This window comes from Sciurus vulgaris (assembly GCF_902686455.1).
Source record: "Sciurus vulgaris genome assembly, chromosome: 6".
NCBI lineage: Eukaryota > Metazoa > Chordata > Mammalia > Rodentia > Sciuridae > Sciurus > Sciurus vulgaris.
In genome coordinates, this window is record NC_136466.1 from 122962446 (window position 1) to 122971800 (window position 9355).

Sequence of the window (9355 nt, forward strand, 5' to 3'; positions counted from 1 at the left end):
AACTGAACTCAGCTGTTTGGGTGACTCTTGGATACCATGAACTTCTTAGACAGTCCCTGATGCCATAGCCAACAAATATTAATGGATGGTGATGACAGGAAAGAGTCTCTCTAGCCAGAACCTGCTAATATAAGTCCTGATAAATTGAGAAGGATGCCTGCTACAGCAGACTCTGACATGTTGCATTAGCAATTTTAGGCAAAAGAATATTATAGATGTAGATAGATTTCATATATATATATATATAAAATCTCTATCTATCTATCTATTGCATTGCTTTGGGCATAGAATTGTATTTTGATAGAGTATAGAAAACAAATATAAAGAGTACAATAGGCTCAAGCTGGGTCATACCAAGACATCACCTTTTTTGTTGTTTCTGTGTAAGTCCCAGCCTCCTGCCCCCATGATATAGTGCCAGGAACTTGATATTTAAATCCCCAGGAAAATGCCAAGTTACAAGCACATATCTCAGATTTTTGTGATCATTATGATTCTAAGAGGGGAAGGCAGTGCTGGTTTTTTAGAAAGCTCTCATGAATGTGTTTTGGGGCGAACATTACTAATAGATGAACAGTTTAAAGTTGAGTTAACAAACTTTTGGTGTTTTTTAAGGGCCAAGGAGCCAGGGGTCAGTTGGCAACACAGTTATGTTGACACAGTGAATGTTGAAAAGTTGTGGAAACTCAGTTCCAAGACTCGCCCTATAGTTGTTGGCCATTGTCGTGGGCAAACCAGACAATTTTCTTTGAAGTTTTAGGTGATGAGTTTTTTTCTGGATGAGAATATATGTGACATGACTTACGTGCCTCAGTTTAGAGCATTCTTGGCAAATGGAGATTTGAACTTGAGAGGGGGATTTTAAGGAATTTTATTGAGGGGATGAAAAGCAGGGAGTTTGATATTGAGAATTCAATGCCAGTATTATCTTAAGGACTTCTTTTCTATTTTAGACTAAATAATCAATATTTCTTTGAGTAAAAGGGACGGACAATGCTAATAGCCCGACTTTCTCAGCAGTTTTCCATTCTCACGTGGTCACCATAGGCAGCAACACTGTCAAGTAAACACAGGTTAAATTAAACAAAAAACTATTTAAATAGAGCAGAAATATTCTTTTCTTGGATGAATTAGACAATTCAAACAACAAACCCTGGGAGGAAACTTCCAAAGGATTATTTTTTTTCTGTTCTCTGCAATTGTTATTTTTCTCCTGGTGTCAAACCTCAAGTTGAATTCAGTCAATTATCTACAGAAAACCAGAAAGTGCATAAACGTCTCTTCCGTTTACTGTTGTTTATATTTTACCACTAAACAAAGCAAAGTTTTTCCTCTCAGATTTTACCTTTGGGAGCTTATAAATCCAACAACACAAATTGACTATTGTGTAACTTCTATTGTCACTTTGAAGCATAATGATTGATTTAGTTATTTAAAAGTTTACTGCAAAGATTTTTTGTGTTGTTGCTAGTGCTTATACTTGCTATAAAATTTGTTAAAGTAACAATTTGCTGCAGGCTTGGAAGGAACTGTCAGCAGGTAAAGAATGTTAAGTATCCAGGTGTGGGGTTGGGTTATGTGTATGCCAATCCTGTTCTGGGGTTATGTTTTTGCTTTCCTTTATCCAGTTCCTTCTATAGTAATTTTGATCTAAAAATGTTCCCATGGCTCATTTAATAACTACTAATTTAGAAGAATGGTGTAACAAACAACTGGTATAACTAGCAGTTAAAATGTAATGGGAAATAAGCAAGATATTGTAGAGAAAATATGTAAAACAAATTAAAGAGAGAAAAGTAAAACGAGATAATAAGTACAGCCTGGACCACGGGGGCACTGTCAACTCTCTTGTGGTTCTGAAGATACTCTGCCCCAACCTTCCTGCTGTACTCAGTGCCAAGGGCCAGAGGAGAGAGGCAGTAACTTGCCAATATCCTCTCTGAGTGTAGTTATTTGCTCTCAGATATGGAAAGCTTGCAATTGTGCTCCTGAACCCCTTTCTCCCTCCTCCCTGCCAGCTCTATTTACTCTGGTTTCTGTGAGTGAATAAAAGGGCTGCCCATCTGGAAAAGTAGCTGTAAAACCGTTCTAGAAAATTTCTATTTGCCTTGACAAATGATCATTTTAGTTTCACGTTTATTTCAGGGACATTAAGCCTCTCTCTACTCATACGTAATAAGAAATCATTCTACAAAGCTGAGAATAGGGAAGGTAAAATAAAGCGAAGGCCTGTTGAGTTGCCTAAGTGCCTTAATGCCGATCACTTTCCTCAGTATTACTTCAACTAAAAATAAAAGGGAAATGAAAGTTACCTTGGTGTATTGCTGCCGTGGTGGTTGCCCTTTGGTTTCTGGGGTGCCTTGGATCCTTTAACGCCAGCAGCACTGGGACTGCCAAGCCAGAGGATCTTGCTCCAGGTCTGGTGGCAGTTTTGCCGGGATTACCTGTCCTTCTTTCCTTAGACAAAGTAATTTTTCTCTGGCCTTTCCAGGCAAAGTGATTCTAGATAAGCAGATCATTGTGTGGAATATCTCATCTACGTTGCTCCAGTGCAGCCCTTTCAGCTTTCCAGAGCCAGTTAGATTGTTATGAGGATGTGAACTGATTGGCTGGATCTGGGCTCAGTTGCATAGATTATAGCCCAGCAGTCGGGAAGCACGAGCACTATAGTTGCTGTAGCCCAGAGGCCTGCCAGTTCCTGCTTTAATGCTATGTAGTTGTAATGAGTTCTAGCACGGCCTTGGATGTTTCTGTCCTAAATAGCTGACATTGCATCTTCAAGACCTGTGTGAGTAATCCTGACTTTTTTTTTTAACTCAGTAAATAATTACATGCCCGGGAGGGGTGATTGTAAGAAGAAAATACCGAACTAGCAGATGATTCGTTTTCAAGGTGCTGTGGTGTATGTGTCAAGTTCAACGCAGTGAATCTTAAAGCTTCCAGGACGTGGCAGGGTTATTACAGCTTTTTGCCACGAATCACAGTCAGGCTGCATTTTGAAGGAGGCTGGCTGATGCATTTGTTAGCCCAGTGTGTTTGCATGGGGTCTGTCAGGAGAAAAAGGTTCAAGGAGAGCTGGTTTAAAACAGGATGCCGGTGGTAAAGCACCCAGAGCACTGGAGTCAGGGCGAGTTTCAAGGGTTTCCACCCCCACGGTCCAAAACAGAGAGCGAGCAGCAGACGATGATAAATTCTTTCGGGACACAGGTACACAGCAGTTCGACACAGAAGGAGAAATGTGAAATGACAGCAGCAGTACTTTTCTTCTCTGTAATCTGAAGCTAATTAAAGACATACACTATGAATAACTAGGGAATTTTATATGTACAAAAATGCTCTTTGGTGGATTCAGTTTATGTGGTAGAGCTGAATGGAAACCACGAGCTTGTTTTCAAAGCCTTATGAGGAGACTATTAAATACACAAAGATACAGCTGAAACAGAAGCAATATGTGTGCTGGAATTCGTTGGTGGAGCAGATCCAATGGTTCCAGGCAGCCGTTGTTAGGTTTTGTGTAGTTGTTGGGGGCCACTTCTCTTGCTAACAGTTTTGGGAAAATGCTGGACAGCTTGAAATGAGAAACTACAAAGCATCGTGTGTTTTATTATTGTCGATAGCATATACATTACCGGATAGAGTTAATACCGAGGAAAAACTGGTAAATGTAGGCAGTTTTAGATTTGCCTTTAAATTATTATTGATTTTCTCCTAGCCTATCATAAAAGAATCAGGCTTTTGCATGAAGTTAGTGATTAAAATAAGTTTTCATTCTCATGAATAATTTTCAATTAGGGCCATTTAAAAAGTATTTTGGGGTTGTTTTCCAGATTGCTTTTCAATCTGATTTTCCTCTTTAGGACTTACACATTCAATATATGTTATATATTTGTGTTCTATACAAGTTCAAGCATGAATCATTTGACTGTTGTGTAAAATATAAACTTCTAATAGCCTATAGTAATTACTTGCCAATTACTTTTAAAATAACATTTATAGCTTCATTTATAGACTTATTTTTGGTTGCACCTATTTAAACAACTGACATGATTTAGTTGGCCAGAAAGAATATAAGTTATGTTTTTTGCAAAATTTTATTTGTAGATCACGCTGGGAGTGCAAAGTTTTATTGTTAAGAATATTTTCGCTTTCTGAAATATTTCCACCTTTTGGGTCACACCATGGAACAAAGTTCATAAAAAAGAAAGAAGTAATTGACATAGAGTCCTTTTCTGTATCAATCAAGTATGTGTAGAAACAGATAGTTTTAAAGAAATGTAAGTCTAATATATTCATTTAGAGAGGTATTTGCATAATGAAGAAATGGCATAATGTGTTCCTTTATTGATACAGAATGCCAAGTTTGTTTATGAGTTTCTGTGGCCATAGATGCTAATGGTAATGGCCTGACTCATTTCTTAGTTATCCAGTTATCCATTTCCAACTGATTATGTTAGTGCAAGAAGGTACCCCATTCATAAAGGAATGTGATCTCATCTGTCCTGGTGGTTAAGGCCATCCAAGAGTAAGAAGTGGTGGGGTAGAAAGTGTCTTAATGGCATGGGCTTCCTGGCTTACAACTCAGTTTCCCTTTCTTTTCCTAGGTAGGTGAAACTCTTAAGGTAGTTTTTACATTCCATCTTGTCTTTTTCTGCCTTCATTCTTTATATTACCTGCTTGGGCTCTTGCTGATATGAATCAAATACAAATGGCTTATGTTTAATTATCAAACATGAACCAGTTGCCTGTACAATTCAGAGGGTGCTAAAACCTGGGGTGAGGGATCAGGGAGAGTTTGGTGGGTCAGACACTAGGGCCTTTGCATCTTGCATTGGTGCTTCCTCTAGGTCCTTCAACCTAGAGGTTTTTCCTGGAGATACTGGGGTCACATGTCTTTTTTTGTGAAAAGGAGCCCAGAGACCCCAGGTGTCCAGTGAGAGTTGGCTGTGGGCAACATGCTATGGGAAAAGGAAAATATCTCCCAAACAGCAATAGTTGATCTTTATTTTCTCTATTTCTATTTTTCTCTGACTTTGGAAGTTTTTTTTCCAGATAAACTTCTGTAAAATTATGCATATCTCCATAGACAGATGGATCTGACAAAAGATGTATCCAAGAAGGAATGTATTACGTCATGAGGGGTTTGCTAAATGTTCATGAATACACATTGGCATTTGGAAACTATTAGCACTACCTACTAATGCAACAACATGAATCCAAGTTAAAAAAAATACTGTTTCTTGATTGAATTATATTTTCCATTTAAAAAATTGTTTTTGGAAAAACTTTGCACTTCCCTAAGACATTTTTTTCCCCCTGTGTTATATATAGGATTGATATGATTGCTTAATCTTGCTGAGAATTGAATTATTTCTAGTTGGCATTTTCAAAAGAGATGCTTTCCAACCTTGAGCATGTTTTAAAGAAAGCAGAGCAAAACAAATGAAATAAACACCCACCCTTTCCCCAAGAAATAAAGCATATCACAAACACTTAAGTTTTAGATTTGTGTTATTCCCTCCTTTAGTGAAGCAAGACATTATTCACTGGTGGAGAAGGAGCTTCATGGCAATCAGTTATTCCATCATAATTATCTAATGTCAACCGTAATATTATTTCCCATTATATTGATCACCAAAGGAACTGCGCGTTCCTTTGGTTTCTGATTTCAAGAAGCAGATCATCTTGGTGAACTAGTCTGGGTGTCAGTGGGATGAATCATGCTTAGGTCATGAAATATTTCTAAACCTCTCTCTACGTAAAATGAAAATAATGATAGGTGTTCTAGCATTTGGCGGGATTGGTGAATATTAGCACAACAAGGAGGAAGTGCTCAGGAGAGGACAGTGGAATCTAGAATTTGTAGTGTGCTGTACCACCATAAACAATATTATGATAGCTGTTCATTGCACCAGGGCTAGCATCCTTTACTTCTAATAGCATATTCCCAGTAATGATGAGTACACTTTTTAAAAAAAATTTATTTTTGCTACTGGGGCTTGAACCCAGGGGCACTTAATCATTGAGACACATCCCCAACCCTTTTTGTATTTTATTTAGAGACAGTCTCACTGAGTTGTTTAAGGTCTCGCAAAGTTGCTGAGAATGACTTTGAACTTGTGATCCTCCTGCCTCAGCCTCCTGAGCTGCTGAGATTACAGGCACCTGGCATGAGGCGTACTTTTAAAGCAAAGTAAGTCTTCATTGTTTGATCTTGAAATGTTCTGAAGGCCTTTGGAACTTCAGTCCTTATCTGTTCATTGCTTGAGTGTTAAAAATACCAGTGGCTTTACTGTGATAAGTAAATGTGGTATTGTTTGTGCAAACACATTTAGTTAATTCCCAAGTGCCTTGGAAATGTCACTTATTACAACTATTATCAGTATATTAATAAAAAAGCACAATTTATCAATTTTTTTTCTTTTTTAATGGTTTGATTAACTTTCTAAGCTATGTCTGCTTTCCTCAGGCAGGGTGGGATTTTTGGTGGCTAGGTTTGTGCCATAATTTTCCTTCCATGTAGATAAAACCTTAAGCCAGCAGTTAGATAACCATTCCTTTGCAGCCTATGCTTAACCTTTATTGTCAAGTTTTGCAGGAAAACATTTCCTCATAGGAAAAAGTGAGTTAGAAAACTTAGAATGACAGATATTTTTGGATTTTTTTTTCCTGTCTTGACTCTATTTAATTTCATTAATAGAATAATCATGTAGGTTTTAAGGCAATTCTTATTCCTGAGTCTTTTCATCTTAGGAATAAAATGAATGGTCAAAATGACTTTCTGAACCATTTAGAAAGTTTAGTCAGCAGTTTTGAATTCCTAAATTCTAGCTGGCTCTTCTTTGGAAAATCATCCTGATTTTTTGCAGTTGGTCACAGCTGTGTCCCACATTTTGGCTCACAGTTGTCCTGAGTATGATGATCTCCTGTCAGGAGTATTGATTCAGCTGAAGTAGTTACCCATTTCACTTTTTAAAAGCAGATAAAATAATAAAGGAAGAACACAACAAACATGGAAGGGACCTTCTCCCCCCTTTATCTCTCACAGCCCACTCAGAAATTCATGAGGGAATTTTTTCTCGAAACAGAGTTATTTCATCTGCATTACTGTTTAAAAACTGGATCTGGGACCATTGTCCTGGTTTTCTGGTGCTTTTGGAGATTCTATAAGAGCACCTCATCAGTCATGAAAAATTATAGTAAAGGAGTGCTTTGTTAACTTCCTAATAGCACTTTATTCATTCAGTGAAAACCAGGAGTTAGGAGCTAAATACACAAAGATGAATAGGATAAGATTTTTTAAGGGGTTTACAGCCTAACAGAATTTTCAGGATAATTCTGGAAGAGGAAGGGTTAACTTTGTGATTATTGTTCTTCCCCTCAAAGTATTTAATGTACTTTAATAAGTATATTATTATATATTATAGTATATGATATTTTATCTATTATGATACTAATGATAATGAAGGAATGACTGACTTGTATTATATACACAAAAATATGGGGTAGAAATCCATAAATTCTCTTACAAAATTATAGTGTTTGAAGAACTGGAAATTCTCTCACCTTATTTATTCCAGTCACCATACTTTATAGACAAAGAAATGGTAGCCTCAAGATATTATTAGGTTTGTTATTTTATTTTTGTAGAACTGAGAAAGGAATCTGAAGTACAGTAGCCTCTTGCTTATCTGTAGTTTCAATTTCTATGGTTTTGGCTTCTGGAAGATTCCAGAAATAAAATTCATAAGTCTTAAAGTGCACATGCTCTGAGCAATATGATAAAATCTCTTGCTGTCTTGCTTCAACCTTCTCCAGATGTGAACCATTTCTTTGTCCAGTGTATCCACACTGTATACTCTCTCTGCCCATCAGTCACTGAGTCGCCTTCTTTATTATCAGATTGACTGTCATAGTATTGCAGTGCTTTATTTCAGTAACCCTAGTTTTACTTAATAATGGTTCCAATTCAGGAGAGTAGTGATGTTGGCAATGTGACAAAAAGAAACTATTGAAGCATTTCCTCTAAAAGAAAAGGTAAATGTTCTCAAAGAAAAAAAGATAGCATGTGGAAGTTGCTGAGATGTGCAGGAAGAATAAATCTATCCATGAAATTGTCAAGAAAGAAAAAGAGATTTGTTCTTGGTTTGTTGTCACATCTCAAACTGCAAAAGATATGACCACAAAGTGTGATAAGTGCTTAGTAAGATAAAAAAGACATTAAATTTTTGTTTATATGTATTGGAAAACACACAGTATGATTAGGGTTTGGTACTATATTTAGTTTTGAGGGTCTTGGAACATATCCCCCATGAATAAGGGAGACCACTGTATCTAAGACTAGACCTCTGTCCTCATTTTAGGATATTTCTTATATACTACAAATATATTGTACTTAAGATTGCTTAAACATGATCGATAAGCTCATATGTGTTTTCAGCTAGGACTATTATCTATGAACATGCTATTTAATAGAAGATACGTGAATAAGATCTAAGACATACAATGATGATCTAAAATCTAACCTAGACAAGAAAGGAATATGATTTTACCATTCCAGAAAAACTATTTTCCGTAATTTAGATATCTGGATTAGTTTCTATATATTAGTTTTAGTAATATTAGTGGCCATAGCCTATAAAATCTTAGGGGCTTAACCTGGGAGTTTTTTCCTCAACTAATGCCTACTACGGGTGTTCTTGATGGGCAGATTCCTCTCATTTATTCAAGTGGTATTCTTGTGGTACACTCTCCTTGTCTTGTTGCTACCAGCTTCCAGGTACTGGTGTTTTGGCAAAGGAGAAAACACATAGAGGACTGCTTGCTTTTCATTGACCAGAGCTAAAACACATAGAGGACTGCTTGCTTTTCATTGGCCAGAGCTTGATTACCAAGCTCTACCTAGTGGAAGGGATGTTAGGGCTATTGTCCTAATTGTGCCTGGGAAGAAAAGCAATTTGGTTGGGTGGTTGTCTTAATCTGGGCTGCCATACAGGACCAAAGACTTGGTAGCTTAAACACAATAGAAATTTTATTATTATTATTACTTTTTTGTGATTCTAGAAATCAAACCTAGGGACCTAAGCAAGCTAGCTGACCACTCTACCACTGAGCTACATCCTCAGCCCCCAGAAATTTATTTTTCATAGTTCTGGAAGCTGAAGTCTGAGATCAGGGTGCCAGGGGTTGGGTTCTGGTAAGAGGCGCCTTCTGGGTCACCTTCTGGGTTATATATTCACATGGTGGAAAAAAGTGAGCTAGCTATCTGGCTTCTTGTAAAGGCACTAATCTCACTTGCTGGGGCTCTATTTTGATGACCTAACTGCTTCTCAAAGTCCCCATCTTAAAACACCCATTA

The 9355-nt window shown here is 37.2% G+C and overlaps 1 long non-coding RNA gene across 2 annotated transcripts; it reads right to left on the reverse strand.

Moving 5' to 3' along the window:
* Positions 1–267: 267 nt before the first annotated feature.
* On the reverse strand, positions 268–9001 carry LOC306663630. 2 transcript variants are annotated; one of them, XR_013764493.1, is made up of 4 exons: positions 8864–9001; positions 2313–8821; positions 1153–1249; positions 268–1056 (listed from the first exon to the last, which is right to left on the reverse strand). It is a non-coding gene; the product is annotated as an uncharacterized lncRNA (long non-coding RNA). The 2 variants fall into 2 exon arrangements; XR_013764494.1 differs by having other exon boundaries at positions 2313–9001.
* Between the last annotated feature and the right edge of the window lie 354 nt (positions 9002–9355).